The sequence below is a fragment of the Cuculus canorus genome, chromosome 3 (assembly GCF_017976375.1).
Source record: "Cuculus canorus isolate bCucCan1 chromosome 3, bCucCan1.pri, whole genome shotgun sequence".
Classification (NCBI taxonomy): domain Eukaryota; kingdom Metazoa; phylum Chordata; class Aves; order Cuculiformes; family Cuculidae; genus Cuculus; species Cuculus canorus.
The window spans coordinates 13576838-13591020 of NC_071403.1; the positions used below are offsets into that span (position 1 = coordinate 13576838).

General features: G+C 36.0%; 1 long non-coding RNA gene across 1 annotated transcript in view; it reads right to left on the reverse strand.

The window, feature by feature from the left end:
* Positions 1 to 11577: 11577 nt before the first annotated feature.
* LOC128851637 (uncharacterized) overlaps positions 11578 to 14183 on the reverse strand; it is an 89477-nt gene continuing 86871 nt past the window's right edge. The window contains exon 3 of the long non-coding RNA XR_008448999.1: positions 11578 to 12312. This is a non-coding gene — a long non-coding RNA (uncharacterized LOC128851637). The remainder of the gene's footprint in view (positions 12313 to 14183) is intronic.

Genomic DNA, 14183 nt, shown 5'->3' on the forward strand with positions numbered 1-14183 from the left:
TATAACTAGATATCATGTGACTAGAGACCATCAGGAAATTCAGGCCAGTAGGGTTTTCCTGATCCAAACGGAAGCCAGAATGTTATTAGGCCTTGACTTTGGATGCATTCAGATTTTGCGTAGCACAGACTTTGAAACTGAATGTCCAAAGATGTAACACACATATTCATGGTTATGTCACTAAAATAGTACTGGCTAAATGAAAAGTACCTATGTGAACCTTTGACATCAAGTTACTAAAGGTTTGGCAACAAAACTGGAGCTGTGATATTTTGGGGATTTTTATCACTAGACTTTCCAGTTACGGCAGTATGTTGATACTTTTCAAAATCTTGAAGTGTCTTTGTTTTTCATCTTTCTTTAAGAGTGCTATTTAAATGTGTAAGTATATGTCTGGCAATGTAAGTATACCATAAAAATGCATAAGTAGTTTTCCTCAGCTTTCCATTAGAAACTTAATCCCTGTGTTCTATGAATGACTATATTTTGCATGAACTTAAATATGGCAATATGCCATACTAACAAGTTAAGTGCATTTTTCCCAGTGGCTGATCATATACAGGAGATTTCTTCGGCTAGGTATGATGCATTTGTGGTTAAAGCTAGGAATAAGCAAAGATTGGTTATATTCCAATATATAAGTGTTACTAACTTCCTCTCAGACCTAAGAGAACTCAATTAACCTTTAATTGACTCTGTTACCCAGTCTGAAAAATCAGGACAATATACTTGGCTTTTTATAATGCACTTTGACATCAGTAAGAGAAAAAAGCTGGGTAGGTGTAAGACTATTCTGTGTCACAGAACTACCACATACAGATCCGGGGACACACAAGGTGAGATATGTGACTGTTCTGCTTAATTCAGCTCAGCATTTTTTAAAACTTTGACCAGTTTTAACTTATGTACTTGTCTCAAATACGACTGGGAGGAAACTCACAGAGTTACTTAGAGAACAATTCTGTCCCAAGCCAGGATCAGCTGGTGTTTGAGCTTATGACTTTCTTTCTTTTCTTCTCCCAGTAGACACAGATAATTTATTACCTTTCTTTTTTTTTTGGCAGAATGATCAAAAAAGGAAAGAGCACCAAACAATTGTTCGCTAATGATATTTTGTAATTATTAAAATTATTATGTTGCTAAAAAAAATGGCAGGTCTTTTTTTTTCTGTCTATATCACATCACGTCTTTCATGTCCTGTGGACTTCTTTAGCAAGATGCTTAATTTACTTTAATAACCAATTAGTGCTGACTGATGTAAAGTATTCTTGCCTGTTGTTTTGTTCACCCTTAATCATTTCTTGTTAATAATAGGCAATATTACCATGAATTTACAGAGCAAATGCTAAATAAGGCAAAGCTATTTTTTTTTATCTGTTTGTATCTTTTTTTTACATATATTTTGCATATTACAGTTTATTATGACAAATAAAGCATGCTATTTTGGCATATTTTTTTCAAGTACTTAGGTGCATTATAGCCCTGTGGGATGCTTCTGTAGCAACTGGATTTAGACTATATTTTGTGTGAAAATACCCCAGTTTGTCACAGTGGTACTTTTATGCATAAAACAGAAATGGTATTTAGTTAAGATCACCTAAATATTTTTTAAACACAATGGTTACTAAAGAATCATTTCTTAATAAGACTAATTTATATTTGATAGCACATCCTGTCCTTTCTATAACTTATGTGGAATTATTTTCCTACAGAAAGGAACTACAGTAAGAGGGACCAGTTACTTTATTACATCCTCTGATTTCTTGAATTACTTGTAGTAACTTAAGTTACTACAAAACATTAAATGATAGTGTCTGGAAGCTGAACAGAAGCTTTATTAATCATAATAGTTCTGTGCAGTCTGTTTACATTTCTAGAGAGGACATTCAATGACAGCTTCTATTAAGAACACTGGCACAGATGAGAATCTGTTACTGGTTATAGCAATCATTAAGGAAGTTATATTAATTGTCAAAGACAAATATATATAAATCCACAATTATCTGTCTCTGTTATTTTTTTTTTTAGTGGAAGGGTACAAACTCCAAACTGTTGGGATAGATTTCTTCACAAATGCAATAAAAAGTATTTTGCCTCTAGTAAAAACTAAGCACTTATTAAGCAGTGCAAACCATGTGCGTATCTCAAAGTACTTCATAAAAACTAAAAAATCTTGCTACACACCAACTCTGATTAATATTATTAAATTTGCATCACATATAGGGAATTCGAAGCAATTGCTCTAATGTGATTCATCTGCAGAATTCAGAAAGGAAATCAAAGATCTCAGAGGATTCCACTGTTCCAGCCTAAATGTTAGGTCATCCTCAAAATAAACCATAAATATTTCTGTTTCATATGCATCAAGATTATGTAACAATTAAAGTTCCAAACAAGTATTACATCTAACCAAAGTACAGACAAGTTAGAAGGAAGATTATTCTGTTCTCAAAACTGTGTATAACATTAATTATCCAAAAGTGTAATGGAAAAAAAAAACAACTTAACCCGACTTTATTGCTTATTTTATTTAATTTTTAAAAAAACCTATTTTTTAAAGAAATACACTTTATTCCACCAATGGTTAAAACAGATAAGTATACTTTTCTAAGTATTTTCAGGGGTTATCCTGATGTCTTCTGTTAATGTTGACTATTTAATGCAAATTTCGCATATACTAACAAACGGCTGAACGACCTAATGAGAATTATTTCACTAGATTTCTTTCAATAGGGTTGGAAAATGTAGAATTTGAGTAAATTGTTATTACTATGTACAGACTATTAGCTGGATAAGTATTGTTTACATAAACAGAAATTTTACAACAAACTGTCTGTTCAACGAGCTGAAACGTAGCACAAAGCTACAGAAAAAAAACTTATGTGCTGACACTGGTAACTACAAGGAATTTGTCTTTAGAAGTTTCACTCATACCATGTAACCTGAAAGAAACTTGAAAGTCTAGGGACTAATTCTGCTGAAATCTGTTACAACTTGAGATGTACAATATTATTGAACATGTGAAAGAGTTAGTATCACTAGCACTTTTTTTTTCTTTCAGCTGATTGCTGATTAATCACTCTTCTGCTGATGTTTGTTAACATTCAGGAAGAATCACATGCATTTCACTAATTAATTTAGTTAGTATCTTCTTTGACTATTCTAGGGTTGGCTTTCAACCTGAGCCTACTTGTGACCATCTGTTCTCTTCCTTTCTGGCAAACTGTTCACCAGTGGGACATGTCTTAAGACTGTTGTAAATGATATAACCAAGTAATGGTCTGAATCTAAAAAAAAGGGAAAATCCAGACTAGTCAATCAGAAATTATTCAATCAAGCAATTTGCCAGTGAATAACTTTCCCAACATTTAAATAATTCACAAACATTAGAGCCATTTGACAGCCACAATAACAGTGCAGGTAGGAAATTTTACAAATAAATATTATTCCCAGTTTCTTAATGTTTAGTGGGAAGTCTTACGGGTTTTTTTCCCCCTTTGATTTTAACCACTTTATTTTGTTGCTGTTTAAATGTTATTGACACATCCTACTTTATTCCTTTTAACCACTTTTTGTCTACCTCTCTCTGCATGTGTACATGTCACTATACACGGGTGTATATAGAAAACATGTGTGTGTGTGTGTAGAAAATGTTTTCCATGAATATTTCAACGCTTTTCTATGCTGTTCTTCGTTAACATTCCTGTAAATATATTTGGGAAGTTACTATATTAGGGAGACCTGTACCCACTATGTCTGCAGATTTAAGCATAACCACAGAAAATTGTTATAAAACTTTTAAAAAAATATTGCTTTCAGTTATTCTACTTTGGTTTATGATCCACTATAACCTCTGGAAAGGTGGAGAATTAATTTCTTCCTAACCATTTGTTTGTCTTCTCACTTATGCTGTTAATTATATCTATCTAAATGTAGTTCCTTGCTCTCATCTCTGTTGAACTATATCAGGGTTTTTTTCCAGACCATTTATCCAATTTGTCAAGATCATTTTGAATTCTCATCCTATACTCCAATACGCCTACAGTCCCTCCCAGCTATGTGTTGTCTAAAAATTTAATCATATGGTCTTGATTCCATCACCCACTTGTTAATGAAAAAAACTGAATGAAGCTCTTCTCTGCACATCTTTTCATTCTGGCAGTGAAGCACAAATAAAAATTCTCTGGGCACAATTTCCTAACCACTGTTTAAGGCCTCGATAGAAGAGTCAACAAAAATCTATTTCCTTCCTTGGATTATTATTAAAAAAAAAAAAAGTTATGAAGGTTAAAAACATACTAAATTCAAGATACCACAGACTTATATCCAGTTTTCTGTATTCCCAAGGCCTCTGATCTTGTAATGGAAAAAAGTCTGGTGGGCTGGACCAGATTTTTTTTCTTTTTCAAACTCAGATTAATTTGTCTGTCCATTATCCTTCAGAAACTTGACACAGACTATTAATTCAGAGTTTTTTTTCTTTATCTGTGTAATTCTATGTCCTTGTCCTCCACAACACCCCTTACCATAAATTCTGTAATCATCACTGAACATAGTCTTTTCTCACCTTTCAGGATATATGTCAATACTAAGTTCATAAGGGTATATTAACATATATTCATATCTACATATAAATTTATACAAGTATCGAAGGTGTCTAAACTCTCAACACAGAGAAGACAGATCCCTAGTTTAGTTACCCTCACAAGTACTTCTAGGTCTCCTGACTGACCTCCAGATGCCATTTGAGGTGGGTTTCTGTCATAACTGCTAGGTCCATGAGGATATCACAGATATCCTAAATCTTATCAAACAACATTGAAATCTATATTTGGGTAATGGAACTGATTGTTTTATTCTGTCTTCACTGGCACTGATTAGCTAGTAGCTCAAGCTAACTTTTTGGGGAAGACAGAAGCAAAAGAAATGCATTACACATTTCATCCTTCATGTTTTCATCAGTTTACAATTCACCCTCCCCGGTGAACAGTAGACTCACAATTTCATACTAATCCCTTTTCAAATTTACAGCTACCGTTTTTGACATCTCATACTACTTGCATTTTGTTTAGCATCTTAGTCTTTTTAACACAAATCCCTACATACTTGTGCTACTTTTTCACAAACCCCATTGATACTTGGAACTAGTTTCTACTTGGTATATGATTTCTTCTTATGTTTGAATTTAATGAAGTACTCATGACCTAGCCACATTGGCCTATGCTTCCTCTCCTTCTTCCATATTGATATAGGTTGTACTTTTGTTTTTTGTTGTGGCTTTCAGGAATTTAACTCTTTTTACCCTTAAAATCTCATTTATGAAGACAATTTTATCTAAATGTTTCTTTTATAAATTTGTTAAATTGTGCCTTTTTAAAATTGCTTTTCTTCTAATTAGGTCAAACTAAGATAATTTGAAGCTGTTTTAACAGTTTAATATGTTATTTTAAATACTTCTCATTTACTTCCGTGTAATGGTACAGAGCTAGCCTGTCCTAGATTGTAACCTGAGACAGCCTTCCAGAGCTGTGTTTCTAAAAGGCAAATCCGTCGTATGCTACGCATCAAAATGGAGGAAGAAAAGGCTCTTGCACACACATAGGTAGACATGGGCCAAGGTTCTTGTAATAAGTGATACTCCCTAATGACTGAAAGTCAGAACTCCTTCAGTAAACAGGAAGTAAATATTGTCTTGAATGATTGATCACTTGACAACTGCAAGAGGGCTTCCTTTATCTCAGTGATAGATTCCTGGTAAAGATAGATACAAAGGGTTGCTGAATCTCATCACGTTGATCAATAGTTATATCCCCAAAACGTTTTAAAATTGCCTAAGACTCAGCTGATAGCAAATCATTATTGGCTTCATTGTTTCAAGTTCTAACCTATTTTACTGGCCCAGATTCTACCACAAAATGAATTACCTCCATGCTTCTTTCCTGTCATAGCTTCCTGTCTTAGGAAGTTAATCCAAAACCAACGGTCAATGTGGAGTTAAATATGATATTAAGATACCTAAATACAGCAGCAGTATAGGTATCCACAAGCACAATATGTGTCCAAACTCTCACTATACTCAATTGAGATATAGGGCTTAATTCATTCCCTAAACATATTGTAATTAAAGATATTATAGGATATGCTGTCTGGTATTCATCTGTTATGTCAGTAAGACCTAGTGTCTATAACCTTTCATAGGCGTGTTGTCATAACTGTCAACAAATGCAGATGTTGAGATCCTCTTGGTCATCTCAAATGGCAATGTTTAGGCAATTGTGCTGAACACCTATTGCTGAAACTTGGATAAAGCAAATGTATGAAATAAATGCAATTTTTTGGTCAAAAAAAGATAATTTTTCCACAAGGTGGCTTAATTCCATTTCTCCACAAAACATAAACCAGTCTCAAATTCAAGAGAAAAATATTAATTTTATTCTTTCTACATCACATCAAGAACACTTTAGGTTTGATAGAATTTTCACTTAGGAAGCCAAAAGATTTCTCTTCTAGATTTTTTATTAAACTGTGTTGCTTTCTAACACCTCTCAGCACTGTTGCTACGTCAACCTGCTCGTTATAGCCCTTTTTCATACAGTGTTTTCATGTTATCTTCTCTTGAAATGAACCGTTAAATAATACAGCATCTTATACCTACTCATCAAGAAAGTATCTCACAATGGCAAGTGGTCAAGCTGAATAAAATATTTCTGTACTCAATGAATTACAAGCATTTTGGAGTCATATTTTAAGAGGTTCTCTATTTGCAGTTCTTAGCAATGCATCAAGTAACTTTATCACTGAAGACAAATAACTTTAGCACTAGGCAATAAAATGTATTATAGTAGAGTTGCAAATCTGTCCTGACATATAACGGTACATCTTCTAGATGCATTGAGAAGAATGATCATTTATTTATCTGACTGTGTGTAGGTGGTTTTATTTAGTAATTAGCCAGGAAATATAAGAAGTCATTAGTTCTTTTGGAGAGTTTGTTGTTTGGTCGCTCATAAAAACCAATCACTTTCATTCCTCATTCTTGCCACTGAAAAATCTCTCTTGGTTTATCAGCCTGTATGGTATTTTTGTCTTTCAAAGTTTTGAGATCAGAATGGTTTGCCTAATATCAGATGAAGCACAGTTTAAGTACTCTTTATCAAGCCATATGCTATATATCTTTGATATTTCTTCTTCCAACTTTATACTGCAACACAGTGCTAACCATTCTCCTTCCTTGCTCCTGTGGGATTTTTCCTAAGTCTCTTCTACCTGTTTTTCACTTGAGCGTGAAGCACCTTCACTGATTTTTCTCTGTATCATTTATGTTGTTTCATTGTCTATTGCAAGAATATGCCAGTAATCCACTTTAATAAGAGAAATCTCTGATCTCATGCTGGACAACAACTAGTTAGTAATGCAATTCTGATGTCTTCTAATAGGCCTGGAAAACTGTACATTAGTGAGCTTTACTGCAATGACCTACTTTAATATGATAGCTATGCCTATTATTAATAGGAATCCATATGAATTTAGTCTAATTTAGTTTCTGGTTAAATTTGTCTCTCCTACATTCTTAAATTAATTTGGAAGACTTAAAATGCACCTTCATAACAAAAGTGCCTCCCAAATATATCCAATGAATACTTATTTTGTGATTTGATGCCTCTCTCTCCTGAGTCAAGGACATTTGATAGTGATGACGGATATTTTAAAACAGCATATGTTTAGGAATATTTTAATTCTCAAAAATAGGAGTTTAAATTTGGGTTGAATGAGCTTGGTTTGACTGATTGATAGAACCAAGATGCAAAAACAATCTTTTTGAGGAAACTATTGTTTTCCTGACAAAGAAAAACATGGATTATCAAATCCCAAACACACCAAATCATATCTTTCTGTTCACTGTTATGACAAGGTCTAGGCATCTTCTTCTCTCTCCTCCTATGCTGAGCTTTCCTCTCTCATCGCAGAGCCTTCCACCACTGTCACCAGCTCTCTCACACACCAATGCATCAACCATGCTTTTCCTGCCTTTAATCTCTTGCCCACATTTACACCAGTGAGAAGCATCACTCTCTTTGTAGTGTTTACCTACCAAATCCTCCCCAGAAGTATCCCAGGGCAAACACTAATCCCTGCTTTTTGAATAGTTCTGTTACATTACTGCAGCACATAGATAGGTGGGAGAAACTGAAAAGAAATGGTTGAAGCACCTGAGGCACAATTCAGACACCCAAATATAAGCTTCTTATTAGAGCTCCTTCAAAAACCTTAAGGTATCTGAGGTATCTGCGAGAGACTTCTGCATATGAAGGGTGACCTGCAGGAGATACCTATGAACAATGGGAGGCTAGGTGCAATTTTACAATTAATGCAAAAAAAAGCAAATCTCCTTCTGCTTCCCAATATGTTTCTACCTAGGCATCAACTAACCTCAGTCAGGCATATCAAAATTCTTACCTACTTCCCTCAGGATATCCTCTGTGACTCTGCACTCCTCTCCATCCTCCTTGAGAATTGCTCACATTTGCAGTAGTAGGTAAAACTTAGAAGAGGTTTTAACTTATTATTACTCAGTTTGATGCCAGACAGAACATTACAAGCAGATAAAACAAATTATGTAGGAAAAAGAAGAAGTAGGTGGCAAAACAATTAGCAGTGTTCAGCAAAGAAATGGAAGTTTAAGTCTGCCATATATAGAACTAATACCATATAAGAGTGACATGCTGACATCCCATTCTTCTTACGTCTAAAATATACACAGCTATAACGCCCTTAATATAACAAAAAGCCACATTGTTTGGAAATATAGGGAAGTTTTCTTTCTCAAATTCATTCAGGGCTTACTTGATCCTACAGCAGCTCAGTACACCAAAACATAGGGTAACTGCATAACGTGATTCAGTGTCATATCAACAGTAGCTAAGCTAAAGCTCAAGGCTAAGTAACCCAGTTCCTACTGAAAGATGGATAACCTTCTTTTTGAGTTACCCCATGAGTGTTGTATAATCCTAAGAGAGAAACACGTGATGGGTCTCCCTGACAGGGTGGTGACCAGATAAGACTTTGGAGGAGGAGGAGCAAGGATTTGGGGGCCTTGGCAAGTTTCTGACAGTGGAGGATGAGAGAGCGCCATGGTCTCTGACTCAAAGGGCAGCCTGTCAGGCCAGAGGGATTGATCCCTTGGCGAAGGGGGATCTGATTGCTGTCCCTACCCCTGAGATCAGTTACCTCACTGAAAGCACACACAGGCAGCTTGCTTATGGTTGCTTGGTGATAGCGATAGACACTTGGTTCCCTGTCAGCCTTCCCCCATGTTAATGTTTGCAACCCCAGACAGAATGACCATTTTAATTAGAGATTTCTCTTACTCCTCATAAGCTTTACATGATGTAAATTCAATAGCAGTTAAGGGCTTCTGAGGGGGGAAGGCCATCAGCAGAATCGTGTCTCACCTGGGGAGAAACTGCCTGGGAGTTGATTAGCTAAGGTAGGTGTGTGGGGTACGTAGGCACAGAAGGGCAGTCACAGGCAGCAATCCAGTGAACCAAGGGCAGGGGGGGGAAATATTCCCTCCCCAGGACAAAATTCTGATTAGGGGAGTTTCATGGAATGAGTTATGGAATGAGGGTCTGAGAAAAGACATTCCCCAAGATTTAATTATTGTTCTTTGTATGATCACTCACGGCATCTCTTCCTTTTCTTCCCTTCTTTCTCCTTCTATTTGCTCTGTAAGAATCACCATCAGTCTAAGCCACAGGGTGGAATGTAAAGATCAATTTCTTTATTTGCATTTTTTTGTATGCCTTAAACTTTAGTGTCGGTGTGAAACTGTGTGTACTTGGGGTTTTAAGCTGTTTGGCAGCAGCAGAGGAGAGAGAAGGCACAGGAGGAGGTGCAGTCCTCCCCCTTGCCACTTGCCTGTGGTTGGGCTGCTGATGCTCATTAGACTGTCTGTGTCTGACTGGCCCAGTGCAGAGGGATTTGTACAGGAATGCCCCTGACGGCACATGCGTGCCTAAATGACATCACATGTCCCACAGGAGAGAGTCCTCCGCTAACTTTTCCAACATGAATCCTTCCCACAGACTGCTGTTCTTCATGAACTGCTCCAGAATGGATCCTTTCCATGGGATACGGTCCTTCAGGAATAGCATGGGTCCCTCACAGAGTTACAAGCCCTGCCAGGACTCTTGGCTTCAGTGTGGGCTTATCTTTCCACAGGTCCAGACAGAAGCCTGCTCCTGTGTGGGCTCTTCGTAGGGCCAGAGCCTCCTTCAAGTATCCATTTGCTCCAGTGTGGGGTCCTCCATGAACTGCAGGTGGGTATCTGCTCCACCGTTAACTTCCATGAGCTGCAGGGGTACAGCCTGCCTCACCATGGTCTTCACCACAGGCTGCAGGGGAATCTCTTCTCTGGTGCCTTGAACACCTCTTTCTTCACTGACCTCGATGTTTGCATAGTTGTTTCTTTCATGTATTCCCAGTTCTCTTTCCATCTGCAGTTGCTGTTGCACTGCAACCTTTTCCCCTTCTTAAATATGTTATCATAGAGGTGCTACTATCAACACTGACGGGCTTGGTCTTTGATAGGAGTGGGTCCTTCTTGGAGCCGGCTAGCACTGGCTGTATCAATCACGGCAGAAGCTTCTAGTATCTTCTCACAGAAGCCACTTCTGTAGCCCCCTCACTACCAAAACTTTGCCATGCAAACGCAATATACACGTGACTAGCAATGGCAACACACCATTACTCGTCTGCAGGGCTACATTCCAGAGACATATCGCAATAAAACTTTGAACAGAACACAGAACTGTCTCCTAAGATTCTTAAGCTATTCGTATTTATCGAGGTCTTATCATTAAACATCCTAGTTCACTTCATGCTAAGTAAGCAAACAAAAAACACTTGCAGTCTATTACACACTCACTCCCCTTAACTCAGCCACTCTCATAACTGTGATTATGGAATGGACAGAACTGGTTCTGCTTTTAGCTGTTTTGTCCAATCAGGCAGTGTCTTGTCCAGACAGGAAATTTCTAGGACGAATTGTGTTCCATGTGTTATTGCATGAGTAAAACGTACAGTTTCTCAGAGACTCTAGTCTGAACTGGAATAGCATATATATTGCCTCATGATCAGGACCTGTGGCCCAAACAGTAATTACCTTTCTCAAGGCTATCGCTTGCCCAAAATGAACACAAGGTATTTATCACTGCTTTCACCAAGGCAAATGTCATGTGAAAAGAGACAAAACAAACATATCAAGGTTGTACAACAGATACACTTGTCTTTATATCATTAGAATTACTTTGTCAGATAATGGATTTTTGTCACTTTAGTATATGTGAAGACTGATTAGGGCACAAATCCCAGAAAACTATAAAAAGAAACATATTTAGTTCTCAAAAAACGAACACTTCTTTGTTCCACAGGATCTTTACCTATGTAAAGCCTTTGATTGATTGTTCAGGTATTTATGCAAGCCAATAAACTGACTATGCTTTTTATCTCATTAATGAGAGAGGACACAAGTGGAGAAAATCAAGTTTTTATTACCAAATGAATAGCACAGCAGGGTACAATTTGATAAATAGAACATTTCATTTTACCACATGGGCTGTCCTCCTGCAGTCCACATCTCCTAAGTAATTTAATGAACTGTGATGGTTGAACCAGTGCCAGTTTTAATACTCAACATCAGCTAGCAGAATAAGTTATAACTGCGCAACACTCAAATAGCACTCGAATGTATAAAGGAATATATAGTTGAGAATGATGCTACTGACTCTGGATGAATTAGACAAATTTCTATCACTTCTGGATTTCACTAGTTGGACATTTGGGATTTTTATAATTGTGTCAGCACTTTGAATTTTGTTCGTTATAATGTAAACATGTTTACTCTACTTTTCGCCTGGTGTTTCTCTATGCATATTATCTTTCCATGATTTTCTTACCAAATTTTGACTGTATTTCTAGCATCCAATGTAGGTCTGGAATCGCAAACATCACACTCATGCACAGATATGTACATATGCGCATTTGTTTGCGTGCTTATTACTTGAAATGACACAGGCTTCTAACTGCAACAATAACAGAGGAAAAAGCATAGTCCAAGGATACTCCACTGTAGAAGACACTCTTCTACAGGGATATTTTTTCCTGTTACGTTTTTCTTATGTTCTTAGTTTCCTATAACTTGAGCCAACCATGTCCTCCATCCTCGCTGGGACAGGCTGGAGAAAGGTGGTTTCGTTGTTCTGTATTGGACATCTTTAGTTCCCACAGTGAACCAAGGTGCTGCATGGGGTGCTGCAGAGAACAGTGGGTAGGTGAGTGTTTCTGGGGCTGATAGTTCTCTTCTTAATTACAAGAAGCAGAAAGAGCAGCAGAACTAAGGTGCTGAAAGCCAGTAGTCTTCAAGAGAATTATACAGTGGATTTTTGGCTTTCTGCTCTCATCCATCCATTCAGTCCAATCATGGAAATTTCCATCAAAGTGTCCTAGAACCCTAGAACCTATTAAATTTGGCATAATCATTTTACAAAAGACTGTCCTGCTTTTCCTTCTGCTTGTTTTAAGGAATAATATGAAGGCGGAAAAAAAAAAAACCCTCTGAGAAGACAACATCTGTCTCTTCAAGTAGGAAATGAACAGAACCTGTTTACACAGCTATTTTCTACTTTATATCTTAGTCACTCCAAGAAAAGGGAGAGGTAAGGAGGAAAAATGGGAGAGTTTTCATTCAAATTAAGTTGAAGGTATTATAGTAAAAATATCCCTTATACTTGCAATGGGATACTGACAGGTCTACATTTGTTATTTAACAAATCCTATCCTGTATATTAGGTATCCTGTTTTCTCTAATGGAAAGAAGGAATGTTTGTCAATATTCATGCAATTGCTGTTAATTTTGACACATCTGGCACTTAAATTTAAATATTTGCATTGATCAAATACTATTCAATCGGTAAGTTTGGGGTTTTATTTCATGGCTAATTTAATAATTATTTCTGATGCATTACAAAATTACTGGACTTTTATGTTTGGATACCTGTCTGACAGCTGTAATACCATGTCACATATGTATTTTCTTTATAAAAGGTTATGCAACTTTATTAATAATTTCATATGCATATATTTTTAAAGTTATACTTTTATGTCATATTCATAATAGGTCTTTCACAAACAGCCTTTTGGTGTAATATTAAAACCTTCACACACATAGTAATTGTACTGCAGCCCAAATCCATTGTATATTTATTCTGAATTTTCTCCTCTACTGCTTTCTCCTACCCTATTATTTGTCATTTTATTTAATTTCTATGTTTGATATGGCGCATGTTGTTCTAACATAAGGATTCTAATAGCCTTCAATGGGTTTTGGATTGCACTCTGAGCCTTTGTGTCTGAACAGAAATACACATGACAAGTTAATCTGGAAATCAATTAATTCAGAAAAAAATATTTTAAAACCTGAAATTAAAATAAACCTTGTTATAGATGCATAAATGATCATACTCTCCTTATTCAATTGCTAATCTATTACTTAGTAAAAGAAAAATAGTTTATTATTTGAGTATTTTCTCCATAATATTCAATATAATTTCAAATCCTTTATATTTATTCATTTATTTGAGTGTCAGTGCTTTTAAGGATGTATTTAGCAGGAATCCCACTATTGACTCAACAGTACTGATATGCTCAACTTAAAAATTTCTTCAAGGTATTTTACTGTAGGTAGATAAGTTATTGTGACCACAGCACTGCTTCTCATGGTTTAATTGCATTTAATATCACATGGGATTTTAGCTCATATATAATATAGGCTATTAAATTTCATATGGTTACTGCCTACCTGCATCTAACTGCTTTACCTATTGCAAATCTTAATAAAGAGTTAAAAAATATCTCTTTGAAAACTCCATTTTGACACAAGAGAATTCACCGCTTTGACAAATTCTCCATATGTTCAGTCTGTGTTTAAAATTATTTTTAATGTTTTTATTTTGTTTTAGTGAGCTTCCTATTCTTAGGGTGCTTTATGTCTTTCTCCAAAAAATTAATCAGTCCTTTTGCACTCACACCTATTTTTATCCTTATGAAGATACTGATCATTGCAATTAGCTTTGTATCAGGAAAGCAACAAAAATGCATATTAGGAATACATGCAATACTCCAAA